This window comes from Cydia fagiglandana, chromosome 1 (assembly GCF_963556715.1).
Source record: "Cydia fagiglandana chromosome 1, ilCydFagi1.1, whole genome shotgun sequence".
Lineage (NCBI taxonomy): Eukaryota > Metazoa > Arthropoda > Insecta > Lepidoptera > Tortricidae > Cydia > Cydia fagiglandana.
The window spans coordinates 13,169,455-13,195,323 of NC_085932.1; the positions used below are offsets into that span (position 1 = coordinate 13,169,455).

A 25,869-nucleotide genomic window follows, 5' to 3' on the forward strand; every position below is an offset into this window, starting at 1 on the left:
GTTTAACTGCCCACTGCCTAAAGAAGTAAATATAAGGTAAGTAGTAAGCATTTAATAAAATCATGCAGCTTTTTAACGTTCAATTACATTTATCAATGCTGGCCACATTTGAAATGCAAATCTAATCGCAGACTTTAATTCCGTTTGTAGTTCTATAACGTAATATTAATAACTTTATTATGACATTTATAGTAGCTATGCTTCCAGTATTCAGGCTATTCGATTAATCTAGAGCATGCTGGGTGAAATTACTATACCTACAAATAACGCATAGGTAATATAAATACGTCGTTTCAGATGTTGTAGTTTGTAATGTTTCGTATTATTATAATTGGTTAGAACGAGTTTTGTTTGTTTCGTTATTCATGCAGCCAATCTAATTATACAGTTGTAAAATATTCTTAATATTTAAATAATTATAAGCAAGTCGATTCACAAGAATTGATGCAAGACTTTTACCAATCAATGTTCATAGATATTCGGCGCCAGCTTTTGCGAATTGAACTCAAATTTAATCTTCTCTTCGATCGGAATTCAAGATAACAATAATAGAAGGAGCGACCGATGCATAAATCTAAGAGGAAATTATAGTACGAGGTCTCACACCCATTCTTATGGAAAAGGAAAGTGGGTGGGTAATAAGGAAGCAAGATTAAACAGTAGCTTAGTTAATGGTCGAGGGAGGTTCTAAATCTGCAGTTGTGGCCTTCCTACTTGCGCAAGTCTTCAGCATTAGTTCTGTAGCATTAGTTATTAATAATAAAATAATACACATGTTTTCCTCTTAGATATTTAGCTCTGGCATGCTCTAGCGTATGAGCTGTACCCGTACCATGAGTCTCTGACAGTATCAAAACTGACATACCTAGTATACGCTAACGTCTACGTAATTTACTTTCTATACATGTCGCTCGAACTAATATGCGAGTACGAATGAGATGCATAGAAAGTAAGTTAAGTACGTTCTGGATAGCGTTTATTTATGTCAGTGCCATTCTAGTGGTTTAAAGTAGTACGACATATAACACAAAATTCTCCTTCTAACCTAATTTATAACACTATCCATATATTTTCCAAGTAGATGCTTCAATGATAAATAAATAGACGTCATCATTATCATCATCATCAATAAAATCATCAATAAATAGACGTAGACGTAATGTGGATTCACTTTGGTGAATACAAGGTGAAGGTTTGTACATGCCGTATAAATAGACTATAGCTGTTATAGTTTGTTTCCCATAAACCATTTGTATTTGTAATGTGGTGCCAGAGACTGTTAATATTTTGACAGGATATACTCGCAACCCTTAATACCAACCTCGTGCTAGCCAGTCTCATGAAAAGCTTCACCTGTAGATAGTAATTTATAGAAAACAAGTTTTTATGCTTTCTATTAAATAAAAAATGTGGTAATGCAATGAAATAATTGATGTCATATTTTCTGTTTAGTTAACCTTATTTACAGGTGTTGCAAATTACACTGCGTTATTTAGAGTTGGCTACAATAGAAAGTCGCCATTAAATTTGCAAGACTAAAGCTGTAACAAATGAAACTTTATCCTTTTTAGTAGCTCGACTTAAGCGGCTATCGTCAGTCAGTCCTTTAATAGTACGTACTCGTAAGCCGATTATGTAACGTGTGGGCAACGTAAGCGGCGCATCAATGGAGGCTTTATCACACTTTGCAGGATGTTTTGGCCTAAGTATTTCACTGTTCTTTTGTTAGGTGGATTTATACGAATACGAATGTTATTATGTTTTGTAAACATAATTATATTTGATTTTTACAAGTTGTTTGTCACGGTGCTACTTATCAAAATTATTTTGTATAAAATGCTAATTTTATAAATACGAGTAGGTACATCTACTGTATTATATGAGAAAAGATATTTTTTAAACATCCCAAAGAGGTTTAAAAATTGAAAATGGATCGCTTATTAGATAAAGGTCGAGTTGAACCTCCGACCGATACTTAAATAACGTTTAAAAATTATTGATTTTAATCCAACTATTTCAGAATATAGGTACATATAAATAATACTTACCTATTTATGTAATAGAAGTATTTGTGTAAATATTACCTAAATAATATTTACACAAATACTTATGCCTATATTACCTATGCCTATATTACGTATGCCCCAGTCATATACCACAGTAGCAAATGTCACAGCGCAGCACTCGATATTTTCCCACAGTAAAAGTTATTGATGTGTGTATAGTAATTTACTATCTTTTTTCCTCCCATGCCCACCGATTTCCGGTTATTGTACGTACAGTGACAGCACTGTACGTACAATAACTACTAGAGAAATCCAAGGGTACGTTACTTAAAAAATTACATCTCTCACGTCTAATTGCTTAAGTGAGCAATCGCCAGTAAAAACTTTGACAGCCGATTTTCGTACTTTGTCGAAATTACTGTAGTAACAGCTAAGTTTTTTAGTCGCCGTTTAATGGAGTGTGATGGCCCGTTTAGACACAATTGCTTTATAAGCTAGTGAGATAATGGTAGTTGTTAGAGTACTACTTAGTTAATAGAAAATTTGAAATAACGATTTAAGGTAAGAATTTTTGGGCACTGATCATCATGAACGTAATACATCCATATACCATACGTCACACTGCAGGGCACAAATTATCACACGAGTCCACACGCCAGATCAGTGCTGAATAAATTCATATATGTCATACATAGGTACCAAGATTTTAATGTGTAACTATGAACAGTTGGTAATGCTTATTGATAGTTACGATGTTTTGCTACATGTATATAAACGACAAGCGTTGTATGTATAACACCGACGTATAATAAAATAAGTTTTTCTATTCTATATCCATGATGTGTACCTAAATGTAAAAAATATCCCTTAAGACACGAAAGTTATATAAAAGTACCGGCGGACTACTAAGTAAGTACTCCGCCGGCTTCTATAATTAAATTGGACCTTTAAATAGAGAGAGGACCTTTATAGTGGTCCAATTTAGAATGCTAAATTGTAAAACTGGGAAAAACCTTAATTTAAATAACAAATAAATCTTATACATAAAGAGTCACAAGCATAATACGACCCGGTTTGCCCCGTATCTTACGATTTCTATTCAGACTAGAACAAAGCGTGTGTCGTACAAGCGCCGTGTGATGTTTATGTAATTTCACTCCGGTAACCTTTCCTATGGCCATTTGTACTGCACTAGTTTACAGAGCGTGCTAGAAAGTGGACCGGGCGACAGGAACTAACCTTTAACGGCGACCTTTAGCCGATAACTGCGCGATATGACCCCGGCAGCAGATACGCGAAAATCGGTACAAATTCTGCTATTTCGTGACGGTGGTGCTTTCCGCTTATCCCTCAGGCTGGACAGCAACAGGTCTGATGTAACGTCAGCGCTAGCAATCTAGCAATTCTAGCATGGATGTATTTGTTATCGAACTACCATTCGTTTTGCTCACTTACATAAGTAGATACCTACTAAAATATTAAATGAAAATCATCATTTTGAGTAATTAAATACTTATTGGCATAAATATAATTTCATTAAACCTTATAAAACAAACTCACCTGCCGCGTCAGTCTGTTTGTGTGTATGTATGTATGTTCGCGATAAACTTAAAAACTACTGAACGGATTTTCATGCGGTTTTCACTTAATAATAGAGTGATCCTTGAGTACGGTTTTGGTGTATAATTTGTTAAGATTTACCTGTGACAAACAGAGGCGTGTCGCTAGTTATGTAGTAAGAACAAAATTGTCTTTGTCCATCTAGTTCTCAATGTGCTGATATTAAAGTCACAGGGACTATTATATTACCTGCAAATTTGTGACCTAACCTTACGTAAGTCTTTGTTAAAACTTTCTATTTATATTTTTACTTCAATAAAAAAACCATTGAATTAAAAACCAATGAATTTAAAAGCTTTATTTACCAGAGCTTTTACGCACCGTGACTAATACAAATAAGCCTTAAATAAGCCAGGGTTATAATCGAATACTTTTATTACATTTTCAAGGTTGATGGAAAATCGCTTTGATCTATACTTCACGTAGCCGTTATGCGACTTTAAATGGCACTTTATAATCATGTGTTGAATGCTACTGAATACGGGCTTTCAGGAAATTTAAGTGGAAATTTCCGATATTGCTGGATACCGATCCAGGCAAGTGTGGGCGTGAGCATCGGTCACGTCGTATTCGTTCCTGGTTTAAAAGGATACAGTGACTTTGCGTGCGGAAGGTTTATACATCTTATTGCTTTTGGTATTGGCCTGATTTATAACCCGGGAATAAAATAAATCTAGCTCCGAGTTAGGAGCAAAAGCGCACCACCCACTTGTCAAATTTACATACATAATACGCTCGCTTCGTCAATTTGAACGAGCAAATACAGTAATGAATCAACAATCGTATTAACTAGGATTAGAGTTTGTTAGGTTAGGGTAGAAATAAGTTCACGTTACCCTTAACCTTATTCCCTAATAAGGTTAAGGGAATCTGGGAAAACGCACTAGTAGACATACTAACATGAATTACATGAATTTTAAAACTTTTTATGCTGAAAAAGAAATCTAATAGTGACGTTAAACGTTCAACAGAGAGTGCATGGAAAATTGCTTCTATAAGACTATTAATCTGGTTAACATACATACAAGAAACATTGAATTTATTTCATTATTTTTCTATACAATCATAAATATCCAGCTTTTGCAGTGCAAGGTTATGCCCATTCTGCATAGAGCAAAATAGAGGTGAAACAAAGTGAAACGATCACAGCATGTGGCGCGGGCGCGGTTATAATTTTCTATTTCTTGTGCAATGTTTAATTATTTCCACACCATACGGCAATTCTACGCTACGCTAATGTTAAGTTATAATGACATTTTCGCTAAATATTTACGTGTTCAGAAATCAATTTAGTTTTAAAATTGTAAATTATGTAAGGTTCATTGACTTGCAAACGTAAAGTTTTAAGCAAGCATAAAGTTTTATGCAATATTTTTATCACGGTCCAGTTCTGATGATGAGTTCCATGACAAATTGACCGAACTCCTCTAGTTTTCTTAGCGTACATAAAGCGATTTTTGGAAGATTTCTATAAGAATTAGCGCTATTCGGTGAAACGGAACTGCTATGAAGGTTAATAATTGCAATTGTTAGAAGACGCACTACTGGTCGAAAATAATGGTGGGTTCTGAAACCTGAAGCCACGTCCAAGACAATGGAGATTTGGATTTAATAAGTTATCGCTAAGTAGATTATCCCATTTTAAAAACCTAGGTCAACAATCTTGATTTTGAAATAACAAGGTTCTTCATAACATAACTGCGTTTTGGTTTTCTGAAGTAGGTACATTAATAAAATATGTCCGCTAGAAATTCGATGTGGGTTTTTTTCTTATAATCTTCTTCAAGTGCCATCGTCCGATGTCTTCACGCATGCTTTTAAATTGGTCACGGCGTAAACTACTATAAGCGATTGTCAAAATTACGGTGAAGCCTTTTTCATCAAAACAACTTTTGTGGTAAGAACCACTTCGTGCGTGCAAACTAGTACTTGAAGCAAATTAAAATGATGCAACGGTCAAGTATAACCAAGTTATTTTGTTTAGTTTTTTAGTTACGCAAGAAATCGAAAGCGAAACAATTTACGCGAACATTAAAACCAATTGAATGAACGTCAATAAATTTATTTAATTAGTGGCGGTTTGATTTATACCTGCTAGGCAAAACTAGTGGTAGAATTAACAGCGGTAAGTATTAAAGCCTTTTTGTCAAAAACAATAAACTCGATTTACATCAACGATATCTCAATTTCGTCCCGTGACACGGGTGTACATTACAGAATTTTGTGAACTTTTAATTGTATGTATCTTTTACTATTATTTGACCTGTATTTATTTTTGAAAATAGAAGAACAGGAAATGCATTATTTACGTACATAGCAAAATTATAAGTTACCAGGTTTAGTAAGTAACTGAACGCACGCATTATAATAAAAATAAAGTAGGTACCTATTTATCCATTGCATTTTATTACTATCCGCTATACTGGCCCTGGCAGTGACAAGGGTTATTTATTAAATAGGTACAAAAAGACACTGCTTGGCTCTTATCTCGTACATAGCCAGTAATGTGACAATAAGAAGAACTCCCATTTGAATACCGCGACTTGAATGAGTTTTATTTTACCTCAAACGACTTTCCGGCGGTTTATTAAGTCCATTTGTTTTAAATGCGTATGTAAATTTACCTACTTGAATTTTTTCAAGTATTTTTATAATTAAAAAACATTTTGTGAATGTTAATATTTATTTTACTTTTTTATTTATTTAAACCAATTTACATAGATAATGCATGACAACGCAAATCGAATACCATCATGCCACGCTTCTCTTATCTCAAAAATCCCGCAACACTTCCCGAGATTGATTTTCGATGTATCAGATAAGGTGTTTTAATGTATGACCCTAAAGGCTGTGGGGTGATGTTTACTGCCCACTGGCAGGGTCATAAAAAGTGTGACGATCGACCGCCGGAGCTTGTGTGACAAGCCTCCACGGGATCAGGCCACACAGGTAAGGCGTAGTTTAGCGGCACTTAAGTTTAACAATGATTAGTAATATCGGATTACTGGTAAATCTTATTCCCAAAACAAACCGTAGCAAACTGGTTTAAAAAGATGAGTATTTTCGGTCACGCAATGGCGTTAAAATAATATATTTCAATAAATTTAAGTAGGTAGGTAAATGTTATTTTGCTAGAGTGCCCAAAAAGTTTGTTTTCTAACTAAACAAAGTTATTTGTTAATAATTAGAATGCGACTTTAACAATTCTTGAAGATTTTTTTGAGCTATACTGATGCAATGTTGGTTTAGCAGTTCGTATCTAGATGCAGAGCCGACGAAAGAATGCGCAAGTAATTGTTAAAGTATGCAAATCACGGACTATGCGGGCCGAGATTAAAAGTTCCACGTCGAGATAATACCGCATGTTAATTAGGCTCGTTTTGTTCAACAAAGGCGTAACTTATTATTGGCGACGCATTTGTACTGTAGATGCTAATTTCTAAACAAATTCTTGCGGTTCGATTCTTTTTTTGGCTGGAAGAATATAAGTATTTGCAGCTAACCGTGACACTGCATGTGTATGTACATACCACGTTTTGTGGGTAAAAAGTTAAAATGAGTTTATTAAAATGAGTTTTTGGAGCAATTGTTTCACGCCAATTTTTTTTTTATTAGCCTATGTGTGTCCCACTGCTGGGCAAAAGCCTCTCTTCTCCGTTTCCAATCCTCCCTGAATATAATTTTAAATTAAATTGAGAAAAAAAAAATTTTAGGTTTTCATGGTAAATAAATTTTATAAAATTCAAATAGAAATAACAGAGCTTAGCTGGCTTGGTTTAGTACGAAGTGCGTGGTGGTTACAAATATCGACTTTTGTGAATCCAATTTTTCATAATATTTACCATTAAATAGCGAATGTACTTAGCTAACAGCCGCTAGATGGTACCACAATTATACACATAGCCGATACTTTTATAGTTAAGTACCATAGAAAAGGATCTCTTAGCCAGCTCAAGACATTAATTTATGGCATCAACCATCTCGCAATATTTACGGGCAATAAATTGTGATCAACATTGTATAATTTTCATTGGCCTGAACCATCAATCAATTTGTTTATTTTTTTCATCAATTTGCGTACATAATTGTTTGCTTGAGGCGGTTTGATAGCAGAGGTAGCGCGGGTATTTTTTAATAGCCAATTAGAGAGAAAATTAGTATATGATATGTATGTATATCATGGCGGGTTAAATAGGTAAAATACTCGTATTAGACGATTCGAATACTTATACTTTATACTTATTTATAAAGATTCTTGATCTCTATTAATGTCCAATAACTAATCGCTTATAAAATAAAAAAAAAACATGCGAGGTAAGTACTATAAATAACGTAATGTAAGTACCCAAGTTTTTTATTACACAATATTAGTAACATTTTTTTATGTTTTTTTGCTATGGATTCATTCTAAAGTCAATATTTACGTATATTGATTCTGGCTTTAAAAAAAGGCTTCCAACTGATCCGACAAACAGACATACCTACACTATTAATAGAGATTAGTTTTTGTCTGAAGTTAAAAACCAACCAAACTCTGACTTCATGTCTGCATACCTCCCTCTGGTTAATATCTACCTCATATTTCATTTGTGTTTTCATTCTGCTGTGAACGTTATTGTGCACGTAATAAGATTGTTTTTACATAAAAATAGAGCGCGAGATACGAGTTTATGATAGCAAGTTTGATCATAAAGGCTTTACAACGTCCTCAGTATTGTCTGAACCACTTTATATTGTTTTTGAAGTCTTCCAAAGTTAACTTGACGTTGGCAGGTTATGTAACGGTCTTTCAAGTTGCATTTTAAATTCTGCAGGTATATACTGTATTAATTTGTTAGGGAGTCTTAAAAATACGATGTACAATCATAATTTTTAACACTTTTAGTCGGAAATTATTGCTTAAAATGAGATTGACTTCAGAAAGAATACTCTATCCAACTCTATCTAAAAGGTTGAATCCTGATTTTTTTATGAGGTCAAATACGCTGAATACCGAATAGTTACCGAATATCCGTGGCATCTCTAATGAGCAATGGTTACCTTCTTCTTTATGTTTAGGTACTACAAATACGAATCGCAATTTAATATATCGTCCTCGGCTCAACTCACCAAAGAAGTCAAATTACAAGTCACCTGTAGAAACAATTAGGAAACGCCAATCATGATTAGTGAACCAACTCCACTTTCAATTAATCTAAAGCAATAGGTAAGCTTCACGGCTAAATATATTAAGACTTTTACTAACTTAAATGGATACTCAATTACTCAGTATTTATACAACAGAAGTTTTTATTTTGTTTTATTTAGCCTATTAGTGTGTCCCACTGCTGGGCAAAGGCCTTCCTTACAACAGAAGTAAATCTAAAATTCAAGTACCTATATTACACGTTGCTACATAGAAGGGAATATTAAATAAAAAGTATGATATATTTTATTTTTATTTTATTTTATTTATTAAGTACAACCAAATCGTATATTGCTGGCTTATCAAAGGTTAATTAAATTAAATAAAAAAAATTACAAACGATAAGAATATTATCGGCGATGACCTTGATATGTCTTTAAAAATGATGGTTCATAGACAATTAACATATGTTAATTATACAGTTCACTTAATGGAATAATCTGTATTAATGTATGCATTTGTGTTTACATCATAAAATTCACAAAATATTGAAGTATGTACTTACTTTAATAATGCCATGCCAGACAAAGAGATATCGTGTTGGACAGTTCATCGATCGCCCTAATCATGCAGTGTTATGTATGTGACAATTGCAATAACATTACTAATTGTCATGACCTACATTCACTTTGTTTCAAAAATCACGACATGGCCGATTTAATAAATGTCCAGGCATTTGCCTTAAATAAAACGCTTTTAATTAGTCACTGTGACCTGGATACATTTAATAAAAGTCCCTTTCCTTTACGTTAAGTATTATAGTTTATTTTCGTTATAGCACAACTCTAGCACGTCCAACACAAACAAGCTCAACAAATGAGTTGTTAAAATTCGAAATGCCGATAACCATCTATTGCGATGATCTTAGTCAACATAAATATACCTGTAGAATGTTACATAAACAATATTAAATCTATATTTATTGTAATAGTTATTAGATAGTTACCATATACGAGAATTATGTATTAATGGTATAGGTAGGGTACGTGTGGCTTTTATAGAAGTTGCAAATTCCAAATTACTAATCGCGTAAGTAGGTACCTACAAAACTCCATATTTGAGCCATCATTCCAGCGTTACACGAACGTGTTTAATTCGAGACATTCACATTAAAGCAACAGCCGTACGTTAACTAAGCTGGCCATTTAATTGGAAATAGAGATAAGAAATAAAGCTAACGGTCCAACGGTGACATTTAAGCGTACGTATGGCGTCAGCGGCGCCGTCTTCGGCGTACAATTAGTCGTGTCCATCAGTTAAGGGCTGCGGAATTCTAGCGTGGGTATTGTTTAAATCAAACTCGCAAGGATTTTTGCCTTCGAAGGATGTACGTATTGTACGTACTATAATTGGCTAGCTTTTTAAGGTGAGTAAAACGTAAAAAATCAATCAATTTTAGGTACACTTTTTTAATCTAACCAAAATCGTTTATAGCATGAAAGTAGTTATATTTTAGTTTATATAAAATGTACTATCAAAGTATACCTATATTAGTGTAACAATTGCGACCGACGTGTTTTACTAAAATTACCAAATTTTTTCTTGTGACCATCGTGGCTTGTTACATTTTTTTTAGTGTCCGACCGAAACATGTTTTTTTGCCGAAACCGAAACCGAAACCGAATGTTCGGCTTTGGCTCTAGTTTCGGCCGAAACCGAAACCGAAACCGAAACTTTTTTAGACATGTTAAAATCGTGAAAAAATGTCATAAAACCCCTTTCATACACATATTATGGGGCTGTCAACACCCAATATCCTTGAAATTGATGTGACTTAAGCAGTTTTTTAAGAAAATTACTAGAGTTAGACCAAGATAATTCTGCAAAGATTTTGATAACACACACAGTGCAAGTGTTATTTTAAACGTCAAAGCTTCTATGAAATTATGACGTATAAATAACATTTGCACTAGTTGCACTGCGTATGCTATCAAAATCATTGCAGAATTTTCTTGGTCTAACTCTATTCATTCACCAGTCATGTTAACATGTAGATGCAGGGTCAACCAAAAAACCAACCAAAAACGCGAGCGCGAAATTTTTTGTTGACAATATCGCAAGGCGGGTACCAATCTTCATCTGGGCCTAAAAGTCCGAAGTGCCCCAGCGAGGCGAACTTTCATGCGAAGTCAAAGCCGTGCTTCCTTCAGGACAAGTAATTGAGCACAGACTCCATCCAATGTCCATTGTATTAAAAAGCGACACCGCAGGCCGAGCATGGCGCAGCGAGGCCAAAGGCTAAGCTGATGTAGAGGACATGTGGAACACAAACCAATAGTAAATTGAGATAAAATCACTCATTCACTCCGAAAAAATTAGACACTGTGCGCGTTATAGGTATTGACAGCCTCTTAAGACTGCGTCGACCGTCCAGTGGCGCCCTCATTAGTGGAATTGTGTTTTATAATAAACCAATTAATTTCTGTACCTATACATGAATCAGTATAATATGTAGGTATTAATATTGTAGTCCTACTTATTCCCCAACTTTTGGTCTTATTCCGAAGTACCATTTCGTAAGTTTTGGCCCGGCCGAAAGGTTCGGCCGTTTTTTGGCCGAAACCGAAACTACAGCCGAAACATGATTTTATGGCCGAAACTGGCCGAAACCGAAACCGAACCTTCGGTCGGACACTATTTTTTTTGCGTTGTCCAATTGGAGTGTACGCTGGGGTATTAATTTGTAATTATAATGGTAAGAGAATAGGTGCCTATAAAAAATAGGTGTTATTGCCGGCTCATATTCATTTTGAGTAATTTTACTGTTCGGACACCATCCGTGTATTAATATTTATGTAGCTACTGCACCACGCGTTTCCATAGCGACGCAGACCACACACGATTCACCACTGTTCGCGGACCCTCGCTACAAACGAACACCTATGCAAATGAGGGCCCTAACGTATTCAACGAACATTGAATATTTTACGCGCTTCGTCTTGCAAGATTAATCAATTAAATGCAATCAATTGCTGCGATATGGCCAGTAATTTAATTATTAATGCTCAATTTGGCACGTCTTAATATTGTTACTTAATTTGTTTATCATGTTTATTATGTAGAGACGTAACGACCCGTCGCTTTTACTGCTTTTGGTAACTTACTTGATCAAAACCGGTTTATTGGTATGGCGATGTCAATAATTAAAATTTATAAACACCCTCATATGAGATTTGTTTCATGATTTTCTTTTACGAATTTTTGTTTGAGGAATGTGTTGCGTGTTCATGTGTAATTAGATTCGTCAGATAATATAATATGTGTAATAGTGATTTTTGTAGAATCAGTTCATGCAAATGGTGTTGTACAAAAGGCTACAGGAGTTCATGACGACAGCGTGGACGAGGTCCCTCCGCCTCGCACCCACGATCCACTTCGAGACGATATCTAGAAGACAATTATCTCAAGACCGCGGTCCGATAAATCGCTTGTCCAGCTTGACCGTTATTGCCATCGCGACATGCCCTATCTGATCCTGTACTCCTGTGACATATTGCTACGAATAACCTACTATAAGTACTTTCGTCGGATCTCAGTCACGAATGGACAACGCAGATACCTATACTATTCCGTTCTTTGTCTTAAGACGCTACATATAGAATATTGCCGTTCAATATCTGCTGAACGAATACTGTGTTTTGAATATTGAATACTCGAATGGCGCAATTAGAACGTCTAGTGCACTTACTTTTTACTTTGTTGTGTGCGCATTTTAAACTGCACTGTGAGTGAATGCCATCCTTATTCATTCATGGTAATTCCTGCTACGACTTTCTTGTGCTGGTTTTTTCTGACATGTACATGGGTATAAATAAAACAGTGAACCATATGCTACCAAGTACATACATAGGTATGTTTGAAAGACGTTTAAAACGGGCGTGCAAAATGCCTCTGAACTTTTTGCCTGCGAAAATTGATGTGTGTCGCATTTCCCGAGTAGTGTCGACGGCGGGTTGCAATGTCCCAGCCAACCTTTTACGGGCAAGCGAATGAGTTATCCTAGTGCAGGCTCTCGCAATATAAACTAAACCCTGTCACTAAGATGCCATCAAAACATAAAACGCTTTCAAATCGCTATCTACACGTCTTCCATTTTAGACCTGATTGAGACGTGTTAAGATTGAAAATGCAACTGATTTAATGGCCACTTTAGGTTTAAAGTTAACGATATAAGTTTACATGTGATCGGCTGACAGCAGCTAGAAGATATTTAATTGAACCAAAAACCATATCAGTGAGCATCGGCTGGAGATCGACAGTAGTCAAGTTAATAAATTAAATCTAATCGATGTGGATATGCAACCGGCGCCGGCGCGGCCGTTCTGTCCACTGCGAAACTAACATTATTATATACAGGAGCGATCAGCGGACACGTGCTAACCAATCTAGATTGAACTAGTTCCCCTTGAGAAAACTGTTTGTGTAGCCAGGCGGAAAAGTTGAGAATTCAATGCGATTTTGCTATAAATGGCGAACATTTGACCATAAGATTAGTAGTTTAAAATAAATCACTGTCGTACTTTTGCACTAAACGTCATTTAGAGTTAGTGTTCAGCTATTGAACGATCAACGCTAGAAAATTAAGGCTAAGGAAATCAGTGAGTAATAACTTACAATGGTCTAAAGGTCGCTTTATTCACGGCTCTGACGTAAAAATTGGACGCATGATTCAAGCCTTAATGACCGGGGCATTTCCATGAAAGCTTTCATTTTTGCCGTTTGTTATACCACGCGACGCTGATAACATTGGCATTGAGAAAATGTTATTACAGACAGGGCAATTTTATACAATTATAGGTATTTATAACAAATCCATACTAATATTATAAAGGGGAAAGTGTGTCTGTCTGCCTGTTACCTCTTCAGGCTTAACCGATTTACCGATTAGCCGAACCGATTTAGTTAAAATTTGGTATATAGAGATAGTTTGAGTCCCGGGGAAGGAATTATATTATGATGAAGAGAGTGCAAAGGGGGTGGAATTGAAAGAGTTTATGAATTGCCTAATAATTGAAGTAAGCAATGCGCGAATTGAATGATTTGATATACCTACTTTGGCTACTGTCGCAGACGAAGTCGCGGGCAAAAGCTAGTGGTAAGTAATTTGACCCTGACATTTCTTACTAGATTTTTTTTTTAAGTTAGCACACAACCTAGTAAACCTACTTCATAAATCATGGTACCTAAATAAATTGATGACATAAAAGCCCGGAGGTCGGTTCCAGCGTCACCACAGTGGTGTGATAGCTAACAGCGGCACGCGACGCTAGAGCCCTTGGGCCTTATCGCGAACTATGCTCTTCCTGCTTCGCAACTCTTCTATGTGGGTTAATAAGTTCACAACTAGCGTAATAGTTTTAACACAAAAACATGTTTTGTAACTAGTTTGACTTTGAGTGAATACTAACCTTAGTGCGAGCCTTGTATTTGCATATTACATATATTAAGTACAACAAAAATCTAGTGCAGTAAAAAATAGTTTCAAAAACTTAGTAATTTTTCCGATATTTAAGTAGCTTGTTGGAGCCGAGAGAAATCCAACGAATCAGAAATTATTAAAATCGGTCCAGTATAGAAGATACCATAGTTACAACACATTTTCCCTAATTTTATTATTAATACATATATAGTTAAACACTAGGGAAATTACATTACTACATTATAAATATAATACAAAAGTTTTCCTATGATCTTAACAACTAAAAAAAATGAGCAAGATTTCAATTTAAATATTTTTTTAAAGATGTACAAAATATAGTAGTATGTATATATTTTATAATAAGTATTATACAATATTTAACAATTGCCTTAACCCCACTGAACTAGTTTAACGATATTAAATAAGGCTATAAACAGTCGAACACCGCCCACGTATTATCGACCCATTACATGTGAATGTCAAGTGCGAGTGACAACTTCATGTCACACAACACACGAGGACAGTCAATTAATTTTAACAGTAGTCTAGCCACATTCCCCAATATTGAAACATGACTACCTAGCCAAATAGCAACAGCAAACAACGTCTTTAATCATATGAATTATTTTTTGCCTAGACTGGTATTAACGTGAAACCTTGTCTTAACGAGGAATCTAAATGAATCAATACGTCATCGATAACAACAAATGTTTTATTCAAAAGATAAGATCTTGGCAAAGATAACGGCGCCGTTGAAGCAAAAAGGGAGTAAACTTCAAAGTGACCGGCTTGTTTCTGAAATGAATCACCAAACGATTATACGTCAACGAAACAATTGCACACAAATGAATAATGTATTTTAGCTACATAACCATTTAATTGACTCAGGTCTTTAGGTACGTATAATTAATCCCTGAAACATAAGTTATATGCAATATTTCTACAGAATTAGCCGTTCACAAATAAACGCTTGCCAAAATAAGCAATTTTCATCTATATTCATCAAAATAAAATTATATGGGACGCCTTTTAAAAATCTTCTGGTGTAGTATATATAGTGGCAAGTGTCATATTGCTTACCTACACCAAACATGAAGATATACAAATATACATATTATAACTACACCAAACATGAAGATATACAAATATGCATATTATAACTTATAAGATTATACATATAACATACGCCAGTAAGAATGTCGTACGTTGCAATAAGCCAGAATCTAATTCGGAAGCACCTCTGTGACGACGCTTTTCTTTAGCTTAAAGTAAACTAGAAGTATAATATACTTCTATTCAATACTATATTGTATTAAAATCGTTCCAACTAATATATTGTTGATGTAACATGTCTACTTATTTACGTACCTACCTATGTAGTGCATCCGTTCGAGACAAAAAAATGTACTTATAAGTTTATCTACCGATTAGAAATTACGAGTTCAGTAGCCAACTTTACCTGCCTAATAGCCACTACTTAACCTGACCCTTAGCCAGAAAATGGAACACCAATCCACGGATCTTTATTACGACAAATCACGATTTTTTACGCCAGGTAAAGTAGGACGCCAGACGCTTGAATTAAGGACGTTCACAAATTTCTTACGTTAAATCGTTGAATTATATATGAACAACGTTGCTTCACGAGTTCACCAGTAATATGGCTTGACATCTACAAAACTCCTTATTTAGATAATATCAATAAGTTAAAGTACGTAATTTTGAACGATCATGCTTGATTTACATAACATTTAGATATATACGTACTTATATACGATTTTTTTATATTTTATATTCCACAATAAATACGTAATATATATAAACAATAACAAAACTATTTAGTATGTTGACATAAAACTTGTAGCTATGCTATAACCCACACGGCTTGATTACTCCTGGGCCGACGTGTCGGAAGCCGGTGTTGCTCAAAGCTCTTGGGTTTACTGTCCCCACAAAATGAACACTCATCATCAGATATATCGGAGCGGCCAAGGTGCTAAAAAATATCTGAACTCGCACTCTTACACCTTGACAATAGAGGCGTGTTCAAATCTTTGTGAGCACCTTGGTCGATCCGATATAATCTGATGGTACACACGTATCAAATTGCCACTACTTACCCGCCCACTGACTGGGATAGTATTAATTGAATGATTTAGCGCAATCACCGACTGCTAACTACCAGGAAGTGATGTCAATGGATAGATGCTTTATCAGGCAATATACCGGGTGTGGCCTGTATTATGAGCAAAAAATTAAACTGTAGGCTGTACTCCTCATACTGACCAACATTTGTTCAGCGACTTTTAAAAATAACTTGTGATTTGATTTTTAATACACTTTAAAGTTTATTCTAAGACGCAATGTATTGCGAATTTTGTTATCTTTAAATGCGTGACAAGCAACGTCAATCACAATGATATGACGTGGCGATGGCGTCCATTGAAGATAATATTTATTTTGTATGAAAAATAGGGAGTCTAAATACTTCATAATTTTTAAAAGTTGCTGAACAAAAGTGTCACCATTTGAGCAGTACAATCTATGTTTTAATTATTTGCTCATATTACAGGCTACACCCGGTATATTATTTATTCACAAATTTGTTAGTAGAGGTGTATAGCACAGCATGATGATGATTAGATTTTTTGATGGTGTTATTTTAAGTTCTATTTATATGTTTGGTTTATAAGTATATTTATGGCTTGCCGTGTTGTACTATTACTGGTCGGATACCCACAGTCGAAATAAATGAAATCGATATTTCCTCAGTCAGGGCATGATCTTGTTGGGCTTGTAACTAGCTAATCTTGTGAGAAATTGGGACGCAAACTGAGTCACTAGTTAACTGTTACTAATAGATATGATGCAAGAAACAGTCAATTTATTAAATCAAGCTGACCTAAACAACAAAGATAAAGTAGTAAAAAATAATGATTTAGAAACCTACAATCATTCTTTAGGGGTGGTAACGCAAAATTGTAGTTTTATAATGAAAAAAATTAAGTCAAAGTAAATAATAGAAAATCCTTTTTTTAAATTGAATACGGTTACAAACGGTAGAACTGCAATCTTTTCAGGCGACTCAGTTTAAGCGTTAGCTTGAAAAACAGCTGTGCGTTACGTTTGCGAGAGCTCACACTTACTGGTTGGTATGAACATTTTACTCGGACAGCGATTGGAATTTTGGTACAGTCAGCAGCAGAAGTTGCTAAGCAGGCCAGGTGTTCAAAATGATCCTGACGCGACTTTATTGTTAAGAAAATAAGAGCGTGTCAAGGTAACTTTGAACACGTCGCCCGCTTAGCAACTTCTGCTGCTGACTGTACATGCAAGGCGTAAGGGTGAGAGGTTAGTAGTATACCGGCGGGAAACAAACCCACACACGCAAATGACCAGATTAACTAACCGCCATTATCTGTAATTGGCATTGAGCATCAGATAAATCCCTTTAATGGCATGATATCTTTGTTTATTTATATTAGAAGTGGAGGAAATAGTGTAGCATATTTTATCCAAGAAAGGTTTTACCGTTACGATACGAGTATTACTTTTAAACCTATATGTTAGAGGTACGCACATGCATTTTAAGTGGTCGTGTTTAATGCGCCCTAAGAAGAACACTTTCATGGCGCGTCATAGTAAAAAGACGCTATAATATGATTATCGCCGTAATATTAAGTGCGACCAAGATATGCCTACACAGTAATGAATACTATATGAATTGTTGAAAAAAAAAACAGAAAATTACATATATATAATCATTTTGGGGTTAAAAGCAAAACGTTTAAATATATGAACTAAAAATGAAATGTCTAAATACTACATCAGAGTTTCAGATTATCTTTTTTAAAATGGGACACCTTTTGCCCTACGAACATTTATATTTTAATGAATGAACCAATTTAAATAAGGAGCCATGTATTAAATTCAGTGCGCGTGAGTTAACTATTGAGGGGTGTGTTACATAAGGAAAAGAGAAAGATAGAGCAGTTTATCTTATCACACCAGGTTCCGCGTTAGCTTTATAGAAAGGGCGAATTTACGTAATTCTAATCGGTTTATTACCTACATTAATTCTATGTACCTTCATAATAAAAAATCCTGTTTCTGAACAAAATCTCTTCAAAACGTTACATATCGTGACTGCTTCGAAATAAACCATAAAACTAAAATAGTAGTATTCAATTATGTATGTAACTCGAAAGTGGTAGTTAAAAACATGAAGAATAAATCCGTAGACAGCGGGAAGAAGTTGATAACTCGCGGGAAAAAATTGAAGAATTTTGAACCTTATGTCATTTTAATTTAAGTTCAAATTTCATCAGTAGAATATCTCGATTTATTCAACTTCTTCCCGTCGTGTACGGGAATAATACATCATTATTTAATATAATTAAATACCTACTTTTTTATCACAAAATTTTACTAAAACCGTTATATGTACAGTCACCTGCAATAATATATAACACAATGAAGACCGCTAAAATATCTGACACGATCTTATTTGGAGAGTCATAAGAGCGTGTCATATATTTTTGCGGCCTTTGAAGAGTAACATAATTATTGCAGGTGACTGTACACATATATTAAGTGGTACATACATTTGTTTGTTAAATGTATTTATTTTATAATTTATTTATCGTAGTATGATTTCCTAATAAGGCGCATTTGTTTGGAGCTTCGGTCCTCATAGCTGCGCGAGCGCCGCTCCTACAAGAGAGTTCAACGCGCCGCGCAAGCGCGAATAAAGTCCTCTAGCCTCCTTTATTGTGATCCTATCTGTGTTGCCGCGACTGATTTCTTTTCGTTTATTCTTTAACAACGCAGCCATAATTGTGTTTATAGTTTTAAGATATAATTTGTAATATGGGCCAATAGTTGCCTGAAAATAAATGTTTTCATTTAACGATACCTATTACTATACATATTCTTTCATATTAAGACAATGGTTACTAAACAGAATTTTTAGTTCATATTTGCTAATTATTTACCTTCTAATACCTACAGTTGTGAATTTTAAGATCCCAAAAAACAGGCTTTAATGAAATATTAAACTAAGTCTAATGCACATCTAGAAATGATACAGTCTAAGGTTCTGAATGTATTCAGAAGCGCTTAATTTCCATTTAAGCGGTTTAAGACCTTAAGCGTCACCAAGGCAGAGTCATTGTAGTGATAAGTGGACGTAGATGCACCGTTTAGATACGGCGCTATCCGCGCGCTATGGGATCGATGGCAATCGGCCTTTTTAAGGTTAAACCAAATCATGGTTGGGTAAGCTTGGTCTTTGGAAGCGTCGAAGACTGCTGTGTTAATATTTTAGTGGTCAAAGATCAAGATACCGGGTTATTTATTTTTTTCCGCAAAAGTTCAGGCTATCTCTGTTGTCAACAATGAAATGATCAACATGTTACAACCATAAGGGCCTCTTAGCCTAGTCGGTGGTGACCCAGCCTACGATGCAGGAGGTCCTGGGTTCGAATCCCGGTAAAGGTAGGTATAGGTGATTTCGGGGTCGTGATCCAGAACCACTTTTTCTGACTCTGTAAATGATCCACATTATCATATGGTAGTATTTGATTAAAAGATAATTACTTTAATTATTCTTATTTTTCAAGTAAAATTAGTGTTATACTAAGTAATTATGGTCACCCTATGACTTTTGACATACGCTGTAGGGTCACCAAATTGTATGCTAAAATGTTTTTTCCTACTTGCCATCTGGAAAATAATCATCATTATTGGTGATAAACAATAATTAACAACATCATTAGGCTCATCTTTGGATTCTGTATGATGTCTGGCTCTCTTGCTCCACGACCCCGAAATCACCCTGTATATTTGTGTGTTCATCACAAATATTTGTACCTGAGTATTGGATGTTACATATGTATGTAAGTACGTGTTTATCTAAATAAGTATGTATATCGCCGCCTAGCACCCATAGCACAATCTTTGCTTAGTTTGGGGCAAGTTTAATCTGTCTAAGAATGTCCCCAAAATATTTAAAAGATAAAACATAATTATAGATATTGAATTGTTCTGTCGAGAGACGTGTTAAGTTACATAATTGTGAACATAATAATATTTATTGGCCATTGTAACGATGTGTCATAATCCTACGCAGTATACAAACGTAACCATTCTGCACTGACTAGATAACCTTTTTTTTTGCGGGAACAAATAAGCGTCTTAATATTTATCTATTGTGTACCCATTATAACCTTACGATCGGTCTCATATTGACATAATCTTGCACCGCATCTCTCTTGCACCAATATAGGTATAATAAGTACGAACGAGAACAACTACGAATGATGTCGAAACGAGATCTATTTCAAATTTCAAATGGGTATCTACACTATCTACCTATAGTAGAGTGTTCGATTCGTTAGCGCCCTTAGGTTACTAGCGTTGCTTGGCTATGGGAGTTATGTAGTTTTGCAATGTCAGTAGCCTTGGGCAATGGATAGTGATAGCCGATATATATTTCACCATTAGGTAGGAATTAAAATTGACCCGGGCTTGTCAAAAAGAATTTAGGTACCTATACCAGCAGAATAAGTAAAGCAAAAATCAATTTTTTTATCAAACGATATGAGACCAACTAAGTAAGTTGATTTAATACCGCTTGTAATTTTCAATAAAAAGTAGAAGTTTTTTCTAAAGCCCGATTCGTACAAATATTTATGAAAAGATGTATACATAGTCAGCAATCAGCATCAACCACAAAAGCTCTCTAATATAGTTTAACTAAATGGAATGACATAAAATGCAAAAGAAATACTCTGAATAACAAATATTAGTATTTACTCCTAAAAATAGCTTGAAAAACTGCCACACGAATGTGTAAAACTTCAGGTAAATCGGTTTACAAGCTTTCAACTCATTCACGAACTCACACCCGATAAAAATATTTCTTTCGCCGACTCAAAACGTACGTGCAATATTGTAAAAGCTGATAGACTGACTTGAACCTTAAGTGCTGGAACTTAAGATCAAAGTAGGAAGGTAGCTCGGTAAGCTTTTCCTTGGTAGTTGAAAATAATGTTTTAATATGCTTATTTCATAATTCAAGTTGGATATATGAGTAAGTAGCTTTACTATAAATACCTATTCTATAAAACCAAAAGAAAAAAACATGCATGATTATTATATTTTTTTAAAGGTTTTTGTCAGTTTTCAATGGCTCAATGGCTACAAACCTATACTAATACTATACTATACTAACTTTACGCAACCATGAGCTTTAGCGGGAAAGAAAAATCTTTAGATAAGAAATATAGGGAATAACAACGATTATAGCTATAAATATAAATAAATCATGGCTACATGCAAATATATTCACTTAATACAGGTAGAAGACAAAGAAACTAAATAAATCAGGCAGTACTTACTGTTATCACGCAACAATTACAACTTATCAGTTACATGAAAGCGCCGGCGCACTTCGCGAATCCCGAAAATTTAGAACAATTCAGCCAACATCACGATATCACTAGGTACACAGTTTTATCACTCGTCCACTGTCAGTTGTTTTTGTTTTGTTTTCGTGTGCGCGCGCCGAGTGAGGCGTCCGCAGCGTAGCCGGGTCCGTCCTGTACTAGCGCTAGCGGCTACCGCGAGTGGGCTAGCCGGATTCTAATCTAAATGCTGGCGGACTAAGGCTTTCGGTAACGTGCTTCGATACTGCCCAAAGATCATGGGTTACATGGCTCTGTAACCCTGCACCGTTCATTATAGACACATACATAGTCCCAAAGCGACTTTTTAGTACGAACCTATACATGTATGTTATTGAAGCTTTGTTGATCGGTTCGTTGGATTTATTATCATCTCATGAAATTTTAAGAAATTATAATTGCATGTGTTTGATATATGCCTTATGATATTTTTGACATTATCAGATTAATTATCCTTTTTAAAATTTACCCGAAATAAAAGGAAATGTAATAATTCTTGTTTAAAGCTGCAAAGAAACTTTACTCTGCCAGTTGTAAGTAACTTACGAAACCAGTTTCAGCGACTATACTAAAGTTTAGCAGCAGTTGTGTCAATAGAATCTGGCTAGCCATACCCCACAGCACTATATAACGCTCATATATTTGCCCCTAAGCTTTCACAACCTCGCGTCTCTGATTAGTGCTATTTTGAAATACTGACTCTATCTTACACAGAGTAATGTTTATTTTGCGGCGTAAGAATGTAGGCAAGACACGGGCTAGTGTGGGTAAGAAGCCGATATGAAAACTTATAGTACCTCCGCTATTCTTATTGCACGTTTTACCGCGCTCAGGACTTTTTGTAATGGCTGGATTATGCGCCTTTAAAAACTCTGGAGTAGACTTCGTCGTACACGAGCCACTTAACGACATACTTCGCCTACAATCTCGCCACACAATGGAATTATTTACCTCATGGAATTTATATGAAGAGGTGCATTTCTTTCCAAGTATTCTATTCGTGGATGGGTAAACATTAAATCGAGCTCCGGATCTGTCTGGAAGGTAAATAAGAACTTGCATAAGTTCAGGTCTAAGTTTGAATGAATATTTGTTGATTCGCTACAGAGTTGGAGGCAATATCAATATGAAAGTCTCGAACTGATTTGCCGCTGCCAAGTTCGCGTGCCGCGACCCTCGCGGCCACCTCCTCGCATGTAATTACCTGCTACGGAAGTTCGTTTCTTTTTGGGGCTGGAGCGTGACTTTCTGCGAACCCTCTAGCTCAAAAATATCATTAACTATCCATAAAAGGGTGTTTTATGGCACAATCAACAAAAGTAATTCCCTGTATCATAATTTTAGAGACCATAAAACTGTGTCCAATGTAAATTTTACCGACTACATAATTACAATTTAAAAGAATAGCGTTTTATTACACAATAATTAATTGACATAGTAACGATAAAACAAATGATTAATTAATGTTATCAGGGACTCATGGTTCAAAAATGTAAATACTTAATCTTACAAAAAAAAATCGCATCACGTATGCAAATGAGGACGCGCCGTGAATTCGAACAGTATGGTGGCGACTCCACGGTGCGGCGGTCGACAATGGTTAATCAAAAGACCGTATCTCATTCGGCGGGACCTTGCGAGGTCCGGCCAGACGTTACGTTATTTCGATTTCATTTGCGTGCTCGTGCGCGCGGTTTTTTACTTCGTGCTAGGCCCTAGATGCTCAACCTACCTCGCCTCGCAGCAGAGGTCATGGCTTGATCCCGCCAAGCCTTTGTTATTCCCAGAGAAATATGAAGGGAAGTCGGCGGATACCGCGCTCGAATAAATGGGATTCTTTCAAGGAATATTGAAATATCTCTAGGCGATGCCGAGAACTCGTAGAGATTAATTCTCGAATGATGAATAGCTGACGTAAATCTTGTTTGTAATTTACTGCTAGTTAGTGATTACCTTTGTTTCACCTGCGATAGTATTATTTATTATCAATATTCCAAATTTAAGATCCTTATTCTTAAAAAGGTTGTTATGAAAGTGCTAGTTTACGTGGTAAGAAGCTCCATATCATCGCTCATTGTTCATGTTGATCAGTTACTTAGTTATTTTTCTAAACGATAGAGAATCTTTTAAGTGGTTTAATTTTTTTTATAACAAAAAGTGGTTACTAGTCACGAGTCGGCGGCTCGGATGCGCGGGATTAATTGAATTCTAAGGTATGAGAAGAAGAGGGTCGGACAGTAGGTTTTTTTACATGTTCGACACTCAAAGCCGTTTAAAGAAAGAACGGACTTGGTAGCGGACCGATATGTTTTTATAGTTAGGTAAGTAAGTACAACGTAACGGCCACCTTAATTCATTTGGTATATATTATCAGTATTTATTAAAAAGAACATATTGCATTAATCTTTAAATTTGGACCAAATTCCATCCTAACCTCTGGAAATCATTTAGGGTCTAAATCGCTCAGATAATGAACATTTATTAGTATTCTGGCATATAAATATAATAAGAAGTCTTAGCTTTTAAACTATATTTCCTGCTTAATTTAAACTATCTTGAATTAGTATTTCAAAATCCCATTAATTTTTTGTCCACCACCACTTGATTACCACTAATTGATTTCGTGGCATGATACTATATATAAATATTACATTCGACAATAGCATACCTTCCGCCCAGTACAGGAATACTTGAAAAACCCAAGCAACAATAAATTATAACATAAAATAACAAGTTATATGCATCTACATATAACTTGAACCGAATTTGTCGACTGTTCAACTGATCATATTCGACCCGCTCGCACTGTTCCTTCTAATAAGGTGTTATGTAATTTTTCAAGGGAAGGGTGACAACACGTTGACGGATTTAGCACGTTAGAACCGGTTGTAGCTTTGTAGAATATAACAATTGAACTCATACTTACTGCCGGATTCGAACTTTAAGATACGTCAATTAATAGATCTTAAACGATATGAATTAGATGTGTCAGTATCAAAAGTGACGTATTTGTTTGAAGAAACGTCACATTTGACACTGACATATCAAATCCATATCGTTTCTAGATCTAATCATTGACGTATCTTAAAGTTAGAATCTGGCCGTTAGATACATATATATGTACGAATCAATGAAAGAGATGTACCCAACACAGAGTAAAATAACCAAATAAAACTACAAAATATGTATATGTATAACGTCTAATATAATAATATGTATGTATATGTATTGCCTGTTGTTACCTAGGGTTAACAGTGTATTTCATTTTCTGTGTATTTTTAACTGTAATATTTACTTACTTATTTACAATATCCTCTTTTGATAATTATCTACTAAATACCTACATAAAATTATAAATGCGAAAGTAATTCTGTTGGAAAATCTCAAATTGAAACTTAGTTATTTAGTATCCGGAACATTAGGCTTACAAAAACATAGGGAAAGAATACAAAACGAGTGTGGAGAAATAGCTTCCAGCCTCTGGAAAATGACTTGGAATGCATAAAATCGGTGGCTACACGGTTCACACTTCATTTCTCGTAAATGAAAGCGTGCAAATTCGACGTCAGTGACAAGACGTGTGCACTATGACGGCCCACGGGTAACTGGTAGTTTGAGCCAGTCAGGAAGCTGGCTTGCACGTTTTATTATTTTGTACAGGACTCTTTCCTTCGTGATCGAAATTCATACAGTAAATATTTTCTGAAACAACCATAAAAACGCTTGATATATCTTAGGCATTATTTAAATGAATCTAAGTAGAATAAAGTCGTAATAAAAATGATATCACCTTAGTCTACGTTACAAACCCATCAAAATCGAGCATAGATTAGTCAATTATTCCTATCATCTACAATATCTACATAACATATTACTTATAAACAATTATAGTAAGACTATATGTTTGACTTACAACCTCCTCGATTTGTATGACTTGAGAAGTAGGTATCAAACTCCCCTAATAGATTTAAATCTATTTGCCCCGGCAAGTGTAGGCAGGCAAGCCTACGTGACTGAACAAGTGTGATGAAAATAATTATGACCCAGATGTATCAATTACACTCTTATTATTTAGGTAAAGGAACAGACATGATTTCAACATAACTCTGCGGATGCTTTGACGTTAACTCTAGTGGTCTCCTTTTACAACGCTATTAGCTGCTCCCAATGTGC

The 25,869-nt window shown here is 35.2% G+C and overlaps 1 protein-coding gene across 3 annotated transcripts in view; it reads right to left on the reverse strand.

Moving 5' to 3' along the window:
• Nucleotides 1-21,843, reverse strand: part of LOC134664576 (cadherin-86C-like) — a 106,315-nt gene extending 84,472 nt beyond the window's left edge. For 2 of the 3 annotated variants that reach the window (XM_063521296.1, XM_063521291.1), the window contains exon 1: nucleotides 21,631-21,834. The gene's annotated coding sequence lies outside the window, so the exon portion shown is untranslated. Of the gene's footprint in view, nucleotides 1-21,630 lie in introns of all 3 variants that reach the window. The other variant, XM_063521306.1, reaches the window with a different exon arrangement.
• Between the last annotated feature and the right edge of the window lie 4,026 nt (nucleotides 21,844-25,869).